The 18,728-nt window shown below is 41.6% G+C and overlaps 1 protein-coding gene across 1 annotated transcript in view; it reads left to right on the forward strand.

Moving 5' to 3' along the window:
- SLC8A1 (solute carrier family 8 member A1) overlaps nucleotides 1-18,728 on the forward strand; it is a gene marked incomplete at its 3' end in the record, with an annotated part of 283,351 nt that overhangs the window by 253,708 nt on the left and 10,915 nt on the right. The window lies entirely within an intron of this gene.

The raw sequence follows: 18,728 nt of genomic DNA on the forward strand, positions 1-18,728 counted from the left end.
TGCATGCACATATATGGTAGCATTTCATTCATGATCCCACCATCTCACAGATTTTGAGCCTCCTGACAGATATCATTGCCATGAATATGAAAGGACTAGATTCATAATTGTGCCCTTCCATAATGTAGCTTGATTTTAGATTAGAATATCTGTTTTTCTGACCTGTGGTGCTGTATATTGGGTAGGATATGATGCAAATCCAGCCAGTTATTATTTAAACCATAGTTAATAGAATTGTGGCTTAATATGATGTATGAATTATTGACTACATTTCTTTCACTTTAACTATATACAGTCAAATTATGGAACTATAATTCAGGCAAATTGTATAATTGATAGACATAACTTCGCAACTAACAACAACAACAACAATTTTAACTGTATATATACTGCTTCCATGAGCAGGATTTTCTGATCATTGCTTCATAAACTGAAGGCACACTGTCATTGTTAATATTCATGGCAAGTTCACCTACATGAATCACTGTTTTCAACGCATTATATCTTCTCCAAGGATAGATAATTGTGCTGCTGCTTCTATGCATCAGAAATAATGATCTTATTACTTGCACCTCAGCATGATTATCTGCTATCCTACTAATTGAAAAGATAATTAAAAGGAGGTCAGACTGGAGTAATAAATCATATAACAATACAAGCTGCATTGGTGCTTCTGGCCCTCAAGAAATGTTTAATTTAGAAGAAAAAAATCAGTTGATATTTCTTAACACCCTTGAATTTTTTTAATTATGCAAAAATTGGAAAATGAATTGTTTTCAGGAAGTACTTCCCAACTTGCATTATCAACTAGAATAGAATAGAGCTGAAAAGGACCTTGGAAGTCTTCTAGTCCAGCCCCCTGCTCAAGCAGGAGAACCTGTACCATTTCAGACAGGTTACTGTCTAGTCTCTTCTTAAAAACCTCCAGTGATGGAGCGACCACAATTTCTGAAGGCAACCTGTTCCACTGGTTAATTGTCCTCACTGTTAGGAACTTTCTCCTTAATTCAAGGTTGCTTCTCCCTTTGATCAGTTTCCAACCATTGTTTCTTGTCTTGCCCTCTGGTTCTTTGGAGAATAACTTGACCCCCTCCTCTTTGTGGCAGCCTCTCAGATATTGAAATACTGCTATCATGTCAGCCCTATTTCTTCTTTTCTTTAGACTAGCCAAACCCAAGTCCTGCAGCTGTTCTTCATATGTTTTAGTCTCCAGGCCTTTGATCATCTTTGTTGGAGTCCTAATCGACGATCACTTGACTATGAGCCAGCAGTGTGCAGCAGCAACCAAAAAAGCTAATACAATCCTGGGTTGTATAAGCAGAGGCATAGAATCAAGATCACGCAAAGTATTAGTACCGCTTTATAAAACCCTAGTAAGACCACACCTAGAATACTGCAGCCAATTTTGGTCACCATATCACAAAGATGTTGAGAGTTTGGAAAAAATTCAGAGAGGAGCAACCAAGATGATCAAAGGCCTGGAGACTAAAACATATGAAGAACAGCTGCAGGACTTGGGTTTGGCTAGTCTAAAGAACAGAAGAAATAGGGTAGACATGATAGCAGTGTTCCAGTATCTGAGGGGCTGCCACAAGGCAAGGTTGTTCACCAAAGTACCAGAGGGAAGGACGAGAAACAATGGTTGGAAACTGATCAAAGAGAGAAGCAACCTGGAATTAAGGAGAACATTCTTGACAATGAGGACAATTAAACAGTGGAACAGCTTGCCTTGAGAAATCATGGGCGCTCCATCACTGGAGATTTTTTAATAAGAGACTAGACATTCACCTGTCTGAGACTGTATAGGTTCTCATGCTTGAGCAGGGGGCTGGACTAGAAGACGCCCAAGGTCCCTTCCAGCTTCTATTCTATTCTATTCTATTCTATTCTATTCTATTCTATTCTATTCTATTCTATTCTATTCTATTCTATTCTATTCTATTCTATTCTATTATTCTATTCTATTCTATTCTATTCGTACTCTTATTATTTTCTTGCTTATTTTAATTTTTGTTTCTATTTTATCTTTTGCAGTATTTTTTGGTATGTTGTGCTATAATTTCTTTTTGTGTGAAGACTCATGCAAAGAATGAGTTAAGCAGCTCTACTTTCTCCCTATTGCTTGTTACTTCCTTGCCAGCTTCTCTCTTTAGTGGACCTATAGTTTCCTTGACTTTTTTATTATTAATATGTTGAAAGAAACTTTTTTTATTATCCTTGATTTCTGTTGCAAGTCTTTGTTCATTCTGAGCCTTTGCTTTCCTGACTTCATCTTTGCATGTTCTGGCTATCTGCTGGTAATCGGCCTTAGTTATGTGTCCCTCTTTCCATTTTTTGTACTTGTCCTTTTTGTCTTTCACTTGGTCTGAGAGATTTTTGTGCAGCCATGCTGGTTTCTTCTTGACTTTCTTGTTTTTCTTTTTCAGTGGTATTGTGCTGGACTGGGCTTTTATGATAGCATTTTTCAGAATTCCCATGTTTCTTGAGTTGTTTTCCCCTTTAGGATTTTCATCCATGAATCTTTCCTAGGTTCTCTCTGAGTTTGTTAAAATCAGCTCTTTTGAAGTTTAAGACATTGGTTGAATTATTTTCTATTGCTTGTGTTTGCATTCTATTGAATTCCAGTATGACGTGGTCACTTTCCCTCAAGGTTCCAGCAACTTCAACTCCCTCTATCACTTCTTCTCTATTAGTAAGAGTTAGATCCAGTATAGCTTTACTTCTAGTTCCCTCCTCTACCTTTTGGATGACAAAATTGTCGGCTAGGTTGGTTAGGAATCTGTTTGATCTCCCGCTCACTGCAGAGTTTGTCTTCCAGGTGATATCTGGGTAGTTGACATCTCCCATTACTACTGTGGTATGCTTCCTACATACATTTGTTAACTATTTCTTCTGATTGGTTGGGTGGCCTGTAGTATACCCGTATGGCAATTTCACTTTTTTCCCCTTTTATATTGACCCATATAGGTTCTGGAGGGCTTTTATCTTTGATCGTGTGCATTTCTGTAGATATATAGTATTCTCTTACATATAGTGCAATTCCCCCTCCTCTTTTTGTAGTTCTGTTTCTTTTGAACAATTTGTATCCATCCATCAGTCCATTCCAGTCATGGGTTTCACCCCACCAGGTTTCCTTAATGCCAACTGTGTCATACCCACCCTCATGTTCTATTACTTCTAGTTCACCCTGTTTGTTCCCCAAGCTTTTTGCATTAGTATATAAACATTTAAGACTTTTATGTCTGTCCATGGGTATGTTTCCTACATCTCCAGTTGTTTGGTTTTTTTCTTTTTTTTCATCACTCCCTATCTCTTTGTTTGATTTGTTTTCTTGGGATTTATGATTGGTTTTGTGTTCTAGAGATTCTAATGATTGGTCACCCTTCTCCTTCAATTTTAGTTTAAAGCCCTTCTAATGAGTTGGGCCAGTCATTCCGAGTACATTTTTCCCTGTTTTCTTGAGGTGCAACCCATCCCTTGCCAAGAGTCCTTTGTGTAGGAAATGCAGTCCATGGTCCAGGAAACCAAAGTTTTCTTACCAACACCAACCCTTTAGCCAGTGGTTTATTTCTAGAATTCTTTTTTCCCTCAATGGGTGTTCGCCTTTTGTTGGGAATACTAATGAGAACACTACTTGTGCTCTTAGCTCCTTAACTTTTTTGTCTAGTTGCTTATAGTCTCTCAGATATTGTGCTCAGGTTCTTTGTTGTGTCATTTGTCCCAGTGTGAAGGAGTAGGAGAGGGTAGTAATCTGTGGACCTAATTATTTGGCTAGGTTCTCAGCCACATCTTTGATTTTTGCTCCAGGAAGAATCTCCTATCACCAGCACTTGCCTTCTTTTTTCTTTTTTCTTTTTTCTTTTTTTTTTGGGGGGGAGGACAACAGTCTGAGGTGCTTTTCTGTTTGTGTCAAGTGTGTTTGTTGATTTGATTTTTTTAGGGATATTTGGTGGTGTTTCTTTGCTAGGTGTCTGCATGCTTTCTTTGAGAGGGAGGTTGTGGGTCTGTTTATTTCCGTCTAGGGGGAGAAATCAATTGCTCAGTTTTATTTATTTATAGCTATATTTCCATGATCTTCTGTTTGTATGGACAGTGGTCCAGTGGGACTGGTAGTGATCTCCAACCTCATTTAGGAACTAAGGTTGAGAAACAAAGATCCATCAGCCTTTGCAGACAGAGAAATGTCTTTTCCCCCAGACTATATATACTCCATTGTAGAATCCCCTACATGTAATTTGCCATGTGCTTACTGGCAAGGCTCCTTATATTTCAGAAGTGCCAGACTAGGAAAGAATGACTCACTTAATCATAAAGATAAGAAAGTGATAAACCCATATGACAAATTTTATCTTCTGACATTTTCCTATGTTCATTCCCAAATTAGCCAAGTGCAAAGACAAAGGGTGTAGCAGAATCTTTTCTAGGCAAGTGTCTAAAAGTACATAACCATTTCCTTTTTATTAGCAGTATCCACCTTGTACATTTAAGGATAGTTTTCCCTTGTCTAAATTGCAATTGGTAAAACTAAGTGAAAGTGAAACAAGTTCATTAATTTTAATTACATTTAATTGAAAGAATGTATTATGTAATCTGAGTCAAATAAAGAACAAAAATCTGTGTACTACTAAAAGTCTTGTTCCCATAATCTTAACTAGGTAAAACAATTCTTCATAAGGTAATAATTTTTGAACCAAGGTACCTCAAATCCTAACTTACCTAACTTACAGAATGTATCCAAAATCCAGGACCCATGACTCCTAAGGGAACGAAATTTGGTAACGTTGTGGGTGCTTCACTGCTGCCAAACTCTTGTTGCTTCAGCCTTGCCAGGCTGTTGTCTGTTGTGATGCCTATTTTGAACATTCTATGACAGTTTCTCAGCCATTCTTGTAATCCCTTGCTCTCTTCCCCACCCAGCAGCAGCCATTTAGCTGCCTATTGGCTTTGGACTTGCAATTTCCTGCTAGCTTCCCTACTGATTTTTCTCCCTGCAGGCTTCCCACAAGCAAAGTAAAGTAAATGGGCAAGCCAGCAAGAATTAGAGGAGGGAGGGAGGGAGGGAGGTTTTTTTTTTGCTTTTCTGCTTACCATAGTCATTTCGTTTCCCTGTTTAGATAAGGATATATCTCTAAATCAATGATCTACAGGGCATGTCTAATATTAAATAATTCTAAAATACTTTTAAGTCCTTCTGTGCATCTATATTAAGTATTAAATATTTCTCAGGCACTTCTAGGCTCCTCATGCTATTGTATTCTGAATGTATCCACAGGAGACTTTTTGATTTCTAACATGCAGTCCATAGCATTCAAGTCTGCAGAAGCTTTGTCTGTCAGTATCAAATGTTCTGTTCATTTCCAGGTGGCTTCCTTCTGTCAAACTGTAGAATTGCACCCATAAAAACACATGTTTTCAGTGAACCTAATTGTTATTGGAGGAGAAAACACAGTTTAACAAACTGTCAACACTGCTTGTAGAATATTTTTTTAAAAAATCTCTGCCTGATCTTTATTCCTACTTCACTATAAGAGGCAAATGTATCCAACAAGAACTACGTCATCGATAAAGGACAATATTTGTAGTTCAGGGTTGAAATCAGGAGTCCTTGGTGCTCTCTGAGCTTGGTATTTTTTTATGCAGACATTTTATTATCCAAACTAGACAACATCATCAGTGTTAGCAGGGCTTTTTTTCTCATAGAACGCTCTGAACGGAGTTCCGGCACCTTTTTTGGATGGAACCTTGTAGGGTAGGCAAGGCGGGTTGTATGACACGTGTGAGTTCCGGCACCTTTTTCTCTTACAAAAAAAGCACTGGCCATTATTAATGTTCAACTTAAATCTTCAGGATGAGGAGTTGCTTACATTTACCAAGCCAGCTGTACATTTAGAATTTTTAGGCTTTAAAACAATCTTCCCCACCTCCTCTCTCCCTAGATCATAATTTGCACCATTTCAAGAAAGATGGCTCTTGGTTTCACTGACTAGGGTTGGTGGGACTGGAAGGCTGGTTTAGCAAAAAGAAGAGTGCAACCCCAATACACTCAGGAGAATCAGCATCTCACCAATTGTTTATTTTGCAGCCTTGCTGCTGAAAACAGAAAAAGTAAGCATTATATAAAATGTCACGTCAAGAAGCACTAGAAATTGTTAAATATGACTTTTTATTTACCAGAACACTGCAGGAATTCAAAGGTGAATAACCAAACTAGATAACATCATCAGTGTTAGCAGGGCTTTTTTTCTCATAGAACGCTCAGAACGGAGTTCCGGCACCTTTTTTGGATGGAACCTTGTAGGTTAGGCAAGGCGGGTTGTATGACATGTGTGAGTTCCGGCACCTTTTTCTTTTACAAAAAAAGCACTGAGTGTTAGTGTTTGCCTGACAGCACTGACAGGACAAGTACTAGCCCTGATGACATTACTGGTTTGGGTAATGAGGCATCTGCATAAAAACTGCCAAGTTCAGAGAGCACCAAGGAGCCCATGTTGCTCCCATCATTTTTGATCAGGAAGAAATTTCAGAGGGCAACTACTATAGTGCAGTCGAAAGAAAGTGTTCACCCTTTTCCTGGATATTACTGTGTGCCTGCATTACCATTGCTGCCCGATAACCCTTCCGCCAGTAATGCTTTAAATATATGCAATGGGTAACCTTATTGATTGAGCAGCAGTAAACAACCTTTAAGGCAGACTAAGTCCTGAAGCACAATTGCTGCATCCCCCAAAACCCTTTCTAAAATGGTAAAAGTAAAAAAATTGCATCTGACTTAAAAAGAAACAGAACACACACACACACACACACATACAAACCCATACCGTCCACTTGGATGAAATCAGCACAGTGCAAAGAGAGGTCAAGGCTATTTAACAAGGGGCCTGAAGTCAGAAAACAACCAGTCACATGGCCTTTAATCAGCATTGGTAGCCAAGGGTCAGAATCTGCAACATCTGTAATGTCTATAGTCTGTAATGCAAGGCAAGATCCAAAAGCTGGAAGAAAAGAAACAATGGCATGCACTTGAAAAGCAGCATTTTATTCCTAGCCTTTTGAGCTCTCAAGCAGAGCAATTGGCAAGACAGGAGTGCAGCTACACATGGGACTGATGTAACTAACCAGTTGCCTTAGTGCAAGTAATAATTGCTAGCTAGTTCTCAAGGGTAGGAAGATACAACATTCTCCTCTACCTATCCACAGGTCATGGTTTGTGCATCCTCTACCCATCTTTTCCTACTATATGTCAGAATAGTGTTTTCCAATTTGCAGTGGCACTAGTGACATTGTTTTGCCTATTGTGTTGTCAACTTCCTCCATTTCAATCGACTGCTATATACTGTGGCAGAAACAGCCCCTCCCCTCCTGTCACCCAATATGTCCCTATTTTGCCCAGGGCTGCTAGACCAGTAAAACAACACACTTTTTTTAACCATTGCCATGATGAAATTTGGGTTTTTTATTCTTTGCGTTTGTGTTTTAACACATCTATCTTTATTGTCCATCCATGTGTGGGATAAGAAACAGGCAGAGAAGGGTGTGATTTTAAACCATCCTCCTGTTTCTTGCTCCCTGCATCTTTGACATCAGTCACCCTCCAGTTCAGACTTAGTCTGGCAATTAGATTAAGGAATAGATAATTGGTCCTTTTGGTCAAAATGATCTGGTAATCAGATTTTCTATTTTATTTTTTATAGAACAAATTACCTGGGTTACCAGGTACCAGCAATCTACTATTTTGATGGCTATTCCAGGGAACAGGAAGCTGGCTCTGATAGGCCTTAGGTCTGATCCAATAGAATGTTTCATGTTTTTAGATTATGTAAAGCCAAAATAGCTGGTTAATATTTTAAAATATTATTTGATGCCAGGTTAAAGTAGATGCCTATGTTAATATTGATCTTTATCAATCTAAATTGAAGAATGCAACCCATTATCTTATTACAATGCATATTAGTCACTGTTTCTAGATGTTTCCAAGCCATGTGGATAGTTCGTGAAAGATTAAGCCATGTGTCACTAGAACTCAGTGAAAAAGAAATAGAAGAGATTCTTTTAAAAAAGAAATGGGATTTTTTTAATCTTGCAGAAGTTAGCTACTGGGCTATTTCTCATCCCTGACTGGAGCTCTGGAGAAATGACTATATTTCATTTTCTTTGCACAAGAATTATAGCTGAAATTTTTGTCCTAACAGTATTTATCTGGCCCGAGTGGCAACATTTGACTTGTTTTTGGGCCACTTTGGCGGCACTAGTGTTTTCTGGCCTATTCGAGCCGTTTGTGGAGGCCGGTGGTTGGCTACGGCGCTTTCCGGGCTCTTGGCCCCTCTCGCCGGCGGTGTTTCCATCTTGCCCCAGGCCGCATCTGGCTGCTTTTAGTGATGTTGTCGCCCTCGGGCCGTTTTGGCGGCGGAGAGGGCGACTGCGAGTTATCCCAACGGCGATGATATTTTCTGTGCTGCCTCGGACCGCTTGTGTTGGCAACGGCGTCCTTGGACCGTTTCAATGGAGCAATGGCGACAGGTGGTCCTTACACCGCTTTTGGACCGTTTTAGTGGCGGTGATGACGCTTTCAGACCACCTTTTCTATCTTGACCTGCCTACCCTTCTGCCTTCAATATATACATTTATTAACTCTTTGCCTACCCCCCCCTCTCCCCCTTGGATTTGGTCGGTCCTGGGTACCAGCCACGGTGGGAGAGTGGCTGACTCTTACATCTGCAGCCCCATAGAGGTGGGAGCTCTATGGGGCAGGCCTACCCAGAGTATATCTTTGACCACCCCCAGGAACAGAGTTGCAACCTGCCGTGAGAGGGCGGGGGTGGCCTGTTTACTGGGGCACCCAACTGAGTGGCAGTGCAGTTGGGTGTGGATCCAGATATTTTCTTTTCCGGCCTTCGACCCTCCTATGGACATGATCATCCTTGGGACTGCCTATCCTGGACTTGCTGGACCAACATGCTACAATACACTAGCACGGACTTGTTCGCCCTCAGGGGTGCCCCCCTCGCCTGGGTGCGACCCGCCTTTTTAAATCCTCCTAACCTCGATGAAGGGCCCGAGTGTTGGGACCCTGAGAGATGGCTGGGCAGGGGCAGGGGCCGTCAACACAAATTTAATAAGAGGCCCCTGATTATTTTTCTATCAAAATTTTTTATGGGGTTGGGGAGAGGGGTGGGAGAGGGGGGTTGTCTGGCTATGGGGGGTGGCCAATCAACCATAGTTCAGGCCAGACTTGGGTCTAACCGCGCGGAGGGAGAACGGGGTGTCGTTGACTCCGGGGCTCATGAGCGGGTCGTGGGACTATTAATTCCCACGACGGGGAATGGCAGCAGGCGGATAGACAGGGGGCCGTATCGCTACCGGGAGGGCCGTCTCCGCTACTTGCAAGCGGTGAGGCGCTCCGACCCTCTGCTTCTTCCCCGGGGTCCTGGGAGCGAGTATGTGCAGCCTCCTGAGCTCCGGCTGGTGTACCTGAATGCCAGGTCCGTGGTTAACAAAGCTCCCCTTGTCAGGGATTTAGTTGAGGGTGAGCATGCGGACCTGGCTTGCATCACGGAGACTTGGTTGGGCCCAGAAGGTGGGGTCCCTTTGGTTGACCTCTGCCCACCAGGCTTCCGGGTGCTACACCGGCCACGAGCTCACGGTAGGGGTGGGGGAGTGGCGGTCACTATTAGGGAGACCTTATGTCCGCGGGAGACCACCGTTTCTCAGATAGTCGGGTGTGAGTCTCTCTTTGTGAGATTTGGTTCTGGGGCGCAGTTGGGCTTGCTGCTGGTGTACATTTCGCCTAGTCGCGCAGCGGCAGCCCTGCCCGAGCTGCTCGATATCCTCTCGGGGTTGGTGGTTGAGTTTCCCAAACTTATAGTTTTGGGAGACTTCAATCTACCATCCCTGGGAGGTTCATCTGAGCTAGCTCGGGAGTTCATGGCTTCCATGACGGCCATGGACCTGACGCAAGTAATTTCTGAACCAACTCATGAGGGAGGCCACACCCTTGACCTGATTTTTTTATCTAGACGGTGGTTGGATGATCTTGGTGGGGGCTCTCCATTTATTATGCCCCTGTCATGGACCGATCATCATCTCCTGCGGCTGGTCTTCCGCTTTGCCACCCCCCGCCGTGGGGGTACGGAGCCGATTAGATGGTACCGCCCCAGACGCCTAATGGATCCTGATAGATTCCAAGCGGCGCTGGGGTCCCCACCTGCCTCCATTGCTCACAGCTCGGCGGATGCCTTAGTGGAAGCCTGGGAAAGGGCAGCCACTGAGGCACTTGACCGGGTTGTACCCTTGCGGCCCCTGACCCGGTGCAGATCCCAGCGAGCTCCATGGTTCTCCACGGAGCTCCGGGAGATGAAGCGTCGGAAACGGGGCCTAGAGAGTCGTTGGAGGTCTAGCCGATCCGAACCCGACCGGTTGCGGTTAAGAACCTATATTAGGTCTTATCTCGCAGCGATGAGGGTGGCGAGGTGTAATTACTTCTCCACCCTCATCGCGTCCGCAGATAATCGCCCGGCCGCCCTGTTTAGGGTGACTCGCTCACTTCTTAATCAGGAGGTGAGGGAGGATCCCTTGCAGGGTCGTGCCGAGGAATTTGGTCAACATCTGTCGGATAAAATCGCTCGGATTCGGACCGGTTTGGACTCCAACTGGGCAGAGTCAGGCGATCAGGACACGGGCGCTCTTGTCAATGTTACCTGGGAAGAGTTTGATTCTGTGACCCCTGATGAAGTGGACAGGATTATGGGGAGGCTGAGCTCCTCCACATGTTTGTTGGACCCGTGCCCTTCCTGGCTGGTTTATGCAGCCAGGGAGAGGACACGAGGCTGGCTCCAGGCGGTTATATCTGCTTCCTTGAGTGAGGGTTATTTCCCCACCGTCTTGAAGGAGGCGGTGGTGAGACCCCTCCTCAAGAAGCCTGCCTTGGACCCAGCTGTATTGAACAACTTTCGTCCAGTCTCCAACCTTCGCTTTCTTGCGAAGGTTGTTGAGAGTGTGGTGGCGCATCAGCTCCCTCTGGTCCTGGATGAAGCGGATTTTCTGGACCCCTACCAATCGGGTTTCAGGCCCGGGTACAGCACGGAGACGGCATTGGTCGCTCTGGTGAATGATCTCTGGAGGGCGCGGGACAGGGGATATTCCTCTGTCCTAGTCCTATTAGACCTCTCGGCGGCTTTCGATACCATCGACCATGGTATCTTGCTGCGGCGTCTCAGGGGATTGGGAGTGGGAGGCACGGTTCTTCAGTGGTTCTCCTCCTATCTCCTGGGACGCTCGCAGTCGGTGTTGGCAGGGGGGCAGAGATCGGCCCCTAGGTCTCTCGTTTGTGGAGTTCCTCAGGGGTCGGTTCTCTCGCCTCTCCTGTTCAACATCTACATGAAACCGCTGGGTGAGATCATTCGTGGTTTTGGAGTTGGGTATCATCAATATGCCGATGATACCCAACTTTTCTTTTCGACCCCAAACCACCCCAGTGATGCCCTCGCTGTGATGTCCCGTTGCCTGGAGGCGGTTCGGGTCTGGATGGGGAGGAACAGACTTCAACTCAACCCTGACAAGACTGAGTGGCTGTGCATTCCGGCATCCCGGGACATTCAAAATGTTCCATCTCTTTCTATGGGGGGTGAACTCTTACCCCCCGTGGATAGGGCTCGCAACTTGGGAGTCCTCCTAGATTCACGGCTTACCCTGGAAGACCATATAGTGGCCGTGACTAGGGGGGCTTTCGCCCAGGTTCGCCTGGTGCGCCAGCTGCGGCCCTATCTGGACCGGGATGCCCTGTGCACGGTCACTCATGCGCTCGTGACCTCTCGTCTTGACTACTGTAATGCTCTCTACATGGGGCTTCCCTTGAAGACCACTCGGAGGCTCCAACTGGTACAGAATGCGGCCGCGAGAGTTGTCTTGGGAGTTTCCCGGTACTCCCATGTTACACCTTTGCTCCGCGAGCTGCATTGGTTACCAGTTGTCTTCCGGGTGAGGTTCAAGGTCTTGGTTATGATCTTTAAGTCCTTACATGGCATGGGTCCGGGTTACCTCAGGGACCACCTGCTGCCGGCGTCAACTCCCCTCCGCCCTGTGCGTTCCCACAGAGAGGGCCTCCTCAGGGTGCCTCCGGTAAGGGAATGCCGACTGGTGGCCCCCAGGGGGAGAGCCTTCTCTGTGGGCGCTCCGGCACTATGGAATCAACTGCCGGTGGAGCTCCGGATGACATCAGACCTCCGAACCTTCCGTCGCGGCCTGAAGACCCACTTATTCGAATTAGCTGGTCTGGCCTGAAGGGGGAATATGGGCTTTTAAAATTGTTGTTTTATTATTGTATTATTGTTTTATTTGGGCTTTGGTTTAATCTTATTTTAACTTTTGTATCGTAATTTATATATGCCCTGTGAACCGCCCTGAGTCCCTAGGGAGAAGGGCGGTATATAAATTAAATAAAACTAAAAAAAAATAAAACTAAATTTCTTTTTTCCCCCAAGCAGTATGTGTCAGAAAGACAATGATTTAATTTGCTGTTCTGTTCTTTTGTTAAATATGATTGCAATAATTTGGATAATGCTTATAGAAAGCGGGCCTTTCTATTCCCTAGTCCGGCATATCCTAATTTTTTGAACAAAAATCCACTCTGCTCTAAGAAAAAAAAGTGAGTTAAGATAGGGACTGGCTAGAGATTCCGGGAATAGCATCTGAAGGATGCTAAGATGAAGAAAACTGTTTTATCCAAAGGAGAATAGGAGTCTTATTCCATAAGACCCACCCAAAATCCTCTACATGAGATTCAGAAATGGCACTTCTTTCTAAAGGCTTGTTTTGCTGGCTGGAAAGCTCTTTTTTATTAACACATTTTGGTCTTTGTACTTTATTCTGCAGCAAGAAACTTCATCAGCAATTATTATTCAAATGGGTTTATGAGGAGAGCAACACTGGATTTTTTTAAATATTGTTTTTAAATAGTATAACAGTTAAGCAAAAAGGAAGGTATTCATATACTACTTTATAATAATACCAGTTTTGCTAAGTAAGTAAACAGTACACATTTAGTCCCCAAGAGTGTATTATGCCAGTCAGTTCAGCAGCTGTGTTTGATCAACTTTAAATTTTTTATGTGAGCTTCTTATTTAACTCATAGTTTAACACCCTAAGTCATAAAATAACTAATCAGAGTTAACATAATGTATTAGTACTAACCAAAAAGACTCTTTATAACAATAGGACAAATAATGCAGTAGTAACAGGCCTCCAATAAGCATTTTGTTACAGTGCCCAGCCATTTCTCCAAGGATCAGAGGGCATGCTGGCCACATAAAATCCGCAGATCTTAAAGTTGATGTGGTTGAAGAACACTGGGCTACATTATAGATCCAAACCATTTACAGCAAACTTTAGTTTTTAAATATCCAGGGAACCATCATACTAAGATCTTTTAATATTTACCAATGCACTAAATTACTCATAAAAGCATAGTGTTTGATTCTCCTAATGGACATTTTATTATTCTGCATCTCTTCCCATAAAGTGCTCTGAGAGAATTAAATATCAAAAAGCTTTGTTCACGCAATGTTCTTTTTTAAAAATACATGCAATCTTAGTGATTGGCAATTTAAAACTATTTAAAGCATTTTGAATAATCCCTTTCTAGTTATATTTGCAGAGTGCTCTCTGATCTTAGGATAACTTAAATCAACTTGACAGTACAAAATAACTCAAGAATTTAAATTGGCTCTAACCCAATCCATTCAGCTGTAGCTGGGGTACACATTTGGCAGTTCCCATGGTCAGACAGGATGAAAACCTTAGGATTCCAAAGTAGTTATACTTCTGTTTAAACATTTAAATCAAACAAATGAACAGAATATTTACTGTAACTTGGTTTTCCTACATAAGAACAAGACAAGTCAAAATTATCTTCTGAAAATAGAATCAACAATGCTTAGAGGAAAGATTGTAAGAGTAGTGAGAATCCTACTCTTTGCCTATAAGACAAAGTCTTAGACTGATTATGTTGCCACACTGCCACAGTGAAGTGTTCCATGGCTAGCTTGCATCATTAGATGCTTCTCTTTCCACCCCGCTTCAGTGGAAGGAGATACAGATAATGAAGATCTGATACCAATTTGTCAGTTTAGCAATAAAGAAAAAAGCAAATTGGGGCTTGAGTAGAAAAGAAAAGTGATCTAACAAAATTATTTTGAGGTTTGTGTATGCATCCACCAAGAAAAGGCATTAAGTTCATTTATAGGGCCATAGTAAACCTTCAATTTGCATCCCGTTCAGCTGGGTCCATGCAGGGCATGGCATGCCCTACAGCAGTTCCACCTGCTTGTCAAGAGAAATTCAAAGAGGATGTCTTGATGTGTAGTTCTCAAAATAATGTATTTGACAATATTTCTCAATTTGCTGAACCAAATCCTGCTATTTCTCAGCTCCATGTTTTTGTATATTTTTCTGGGGCTTGTGGCCTTCCCTGACATATGCTGGGTTGAAATTTTTATAACTCATAGTCGTGTTAATTGGATGTTAAGGGTTCCAGTCTAAAACTTCTGGAGGTCAGGGTAGGGAGAATATTTTATCATGTAATTCTCTTGAACAAGTTGATTGGTTATATAAATATTGTAACTTATTATATTTAGTAAATGTTTAATAAATGTTATGAGTAGATTTTTGCTATTAAATCAATAAATTAACTATTTTTAGCTTATACTTGCCAGAATTAAATTATACATTACACTGGCATCTCTCATACTTAGTTGCAAGTTTTCCTTTATATTATCCACCTCATTCCTGGCAATCATTGTTTTTTTTCCCCCAAAATACTTTTTCCCAAGCTAGACTTATTACCAGAACTGAAAATAGCTTGCAGGGAGTAGGTATTAAGGGAGAAAATAAGAATACTGAGCAAGTGATAAGTTAAGCATCCACATACAAACCATAGATTGACATTTGAGCAGAAGATGACAGACACTAGAAAACTGTGTTCATTGGTTTTTGTTGGTGGATTCCATTTTGACAGAGCCCTATTGAATCTGTGGATAATTTCTCTTATATCTATACTCTAATGTGTAGTGAGGCATCCACAATATTTCTGTTTATTCCAAGCTTGCTGATAAAGTTCGTATTTTTTTCCTGTAATAATGTCAAGAAAGCCATTTGCTGATGTTCGTTAATAGGAAACAAGAGGAAAACATTTGGTTTTCTTTCCATAATGCAAACTTTCTTGCATTTAAGATAGCACTCCCTGGTAGGCAAATGAAAAATAATGTGAGGCATATAGTTGATGTGTTAGAGTTTTTGGAAAGGAACAACCAGATCCCTGCGGCGCTAATTTTTTTAGATGCTGAAAAAGCTTTTGATCAATTGAATTGGCAATTTTTGATGAAAGTTCTAGATAAAATGAATTTTGGGGATAAATTTTTGCAACCAATTAGGGCATTATATCAAAAACAAACTGCCCGAATAATAGTTAACAATAGCTTGACTGAAGCTTGTAATATTGAGAAGGGCACAAGGCAAGGGTGTCCGTTATCGCCTTTGTTATTTGTGTTAACATTGGAGATATTACTGGTAAAAATACGGAACTCGGAAAGAATTAAGGGTATACAAATTAGAGATCAGGATTATAGATTGAGAGCGTTCGCAGATGATCTGGTTGTTACGGTGACCCAGCCGGAAAACTCTGTTGTGGACCTGATGGAGATAATAATACAATATGGGAAGGTTTCTGGATTTAAAGTTAATGTACAAAAAACTAAAATTCTGGCCAAAAATATGACAGTATCGCAAAGGGCTCTTTTAGAAGGATTAACTGGATTTGAGATTGTCAAGAGGGTCAAATACTTGGGGGTGTTTTTGTCACCCTCTAATACAAAGTTATATAAAAATAATTATGAAAGATTATGGGGAAAAGTTCAAAAAGAAATGGAGAGCTGGGAGAAATTGCAATTGTCTTTGTTGGGGCGAATTGCAGCAGTGAAAATGAATGTCCTGCCTAAATTTTTATTTTTATTTCAAATGATACCGGTTCTTAAGAAAGATTCTAATCTGGAGGAATGGCAGCGAGGTATCAATAAATTTGTCTGGGCAGGGAAAAGGCCACGAGTTAAACTTAAGATTATGCAGGATACTCGTGAAAGAGGTGGCCTTAAAATGCCCAATCTCAAATTATATTATGAAGCTGCTGCGTTAGCAGGAATAAGTGATTGGATTAATTTGGCACAAGAGAGATTATTAAATCTTGAGGGCCACGATTTGTTATTTGGCTGGCATGCATATTTGTTGTATGATAAGAAGGTAGATAATGTGTTCAAAGTGCATATTTTAAGACAGGCATTGTTGAGAGTCTGGAAGAAGTATAGACATAAGTTAGATTGTAAGATACCATTGTGGGCAATTCCAAAACACGCAATAGAAAATATAAATGTTGGTTTTAAACATGATGTGACTACGTATAAGGAGATTTTAAGTCTGGAAAGAAATGTCTGGTGTCTGAAACCGTACGATCTCTTGCGAGATGAGAAGATTATTCAAACTTGGTTTCAATATATTCAGCTACGGGCCAGGTGGAAAGAAGATCTGAAAATTGGTTTTACAATGACTGATGAAAATCTGATAAAGCAAATTAGAAATCAGGGTCCTGCACATATCAAACGGATATATCTTGCATTGATAGAAATTGATTCAGAAACAGAACTTGTTAAAGATTGCATGATAAAATGGGCCCAAAATATCCAAGAAGTTATTACAATGGACACGTGGGAAAAGATTTGGGTGAGGAACGTAAAATTTACACAAGCTCAAAATTTAAGAGAGAACTTTTATAAAATGTTTTATAGATGGCATTTAGATCCTAAAAAGCTTGCAAGTATGTATCCGAACTATCAGCCCAAATGCTGGAGGTGTGGTGACGAAGATGCAACATATTTTCACATATGGTGGACTTGCAAAAAGGTTAAGGCCTTTTGGATTAAAATTTGGTGGAATATGCAGAAGATCTTCAAGCAAAAGATAAAGTTTTGTCCGCAATTCTTCCTGTTGGGTATAATTACAGAAGCTACTGTTGTGGACACTAAGTTGATGTTGAATTTAATTACGGCAGCAAGACTCTTAATAGGTCAGTATTGGAAGAAGGAGGAACTGCCGACTATAGAAGAATGGACTTTAAAGGTTTCAGACCTGGCAGAGATGGCAAAGATATCGGCTTATTTGAAAGATCACTCGCAAGAACGTTACATTATGGAGTGGAGAAAATGGATTGAGTATATCCAGAACAAATACGGGACTAAAAAGTTTCATGTAGCATTTGAATAAGTCTTCCTTTCTTTTCTTTTTCTTTTTTTTATATATTTAATAGTAATAGTGTTTGTAGTTATCCTATATGAGCTAGAGAGTGATAGATTTTAGAGTTTGTGGTTGTTAGCATTTGGATGTTTATGATTGTTTTTTTTTGTTTTTATACCCTGTACTTAGCTCTGGGAAGTCGGGGGGGGGGGGGAGAAGGGGGGAGGGGTAGGGAGGGATGGGTATGGGAGGGGGAGGGGGGATTGTTAAAGATAAAATGTACCGTATGTTAAAACTTTTCAATAAAAAAAAAAAGATAGCACTCCCTGGCATTCTTCGATGCTTCTCAATAAAAAGGATCATTTCTTTGTTGAGAAAAATGTAGCAATCTCACAGCAAGGATACCTAAAAGCTTCAGTCTTCAGCAGCTGTTTGGGGCTCCTATGCTCCATGCCTTTTACGAGATTATTATACAGTGTACATTAAGAATAAATAGCACATCAGGTGGTGCAAACCAAAAGAATCAAAATGTTTACAACAAACATCCAGTTACATAATTGTATTGCTAATAGAGAAGTAATCAGAAGACTTGTAGATAATTCACAGTGATTTGAGAAATGGTGATATGTGGAGGAAAATATGGCCTATTCTGATGAGTCATATTTCCAGAAGCTGTCAGGATCAAGCAAAACAGATAACACTGTCTAGGCTTTAGTCCCAAAATAAGCTGAGCTAGAGGAAAATTATCAAAGGAAATAACAGGCTTTGGGAGGATACCCACAAGCATTCTCAAATAATACTTTTGATCTTTCAACTGGGGCCTCTCCTGAAAGTATTACAATTATCTGGGCCATAAAGAAGGTGGCATGTGTGGTCATTTTAATATTGAGACTGCTTTCCAGTCACCTTGCTTTATGTAACTCAGTATATTTTTCCTGGATTAAGCTCTGAAAAATAAATAATTCTACTATTTTAAATCAGGCACTAGCCTTGGTGTTATCAAAGAAGAGGCAAACCTTTTGTTACCCAATTCATGCACTCCTGGTTCAGGAATATTATTCACATGGCATTTTTAAAAAAAACCTTTGCTGGAACCAGTTAGTTTAGATTGAACAGCAGGAAATAATAAATGAAGCAATGCTACGAAAAGCAAAGGAGTACCCCATTATGCGGTCATTGCGTCTTGAACTGCCAGCCTTCTGGTGAACATTCCCAGCATCCTAACCACTAGGCCAGAGGTCTTCAAACTCGGCCCTTTTATGACTCATGGACTTCAACTCCCAGAATTTCTCAGCCAGGCATGCTGGCTGAGGAATTCTGGGAATTGAAGTCCATGAGTCATAAAAGGGCCGAGTTTGAAGACCTCTGGCCTAGTGGTTAGGATGCTGGGCCATCGTACTCCCTCATTATAACAACAGATACAGTTAATAAGAAAAATTAAAACTTGAGACATTTGG

Source organism: Vipera berus (genome assembly GCF_964194415.1).
Source record: "Vipera berus genome assembly, chromosome: 1".
Taxonomy (NCBI): domain Eukaryota; kingdom Metazoa; phylum Chordata; class Lepidosauria; order Squamata; family Viperidae; genus Vipera; species Vipera berus.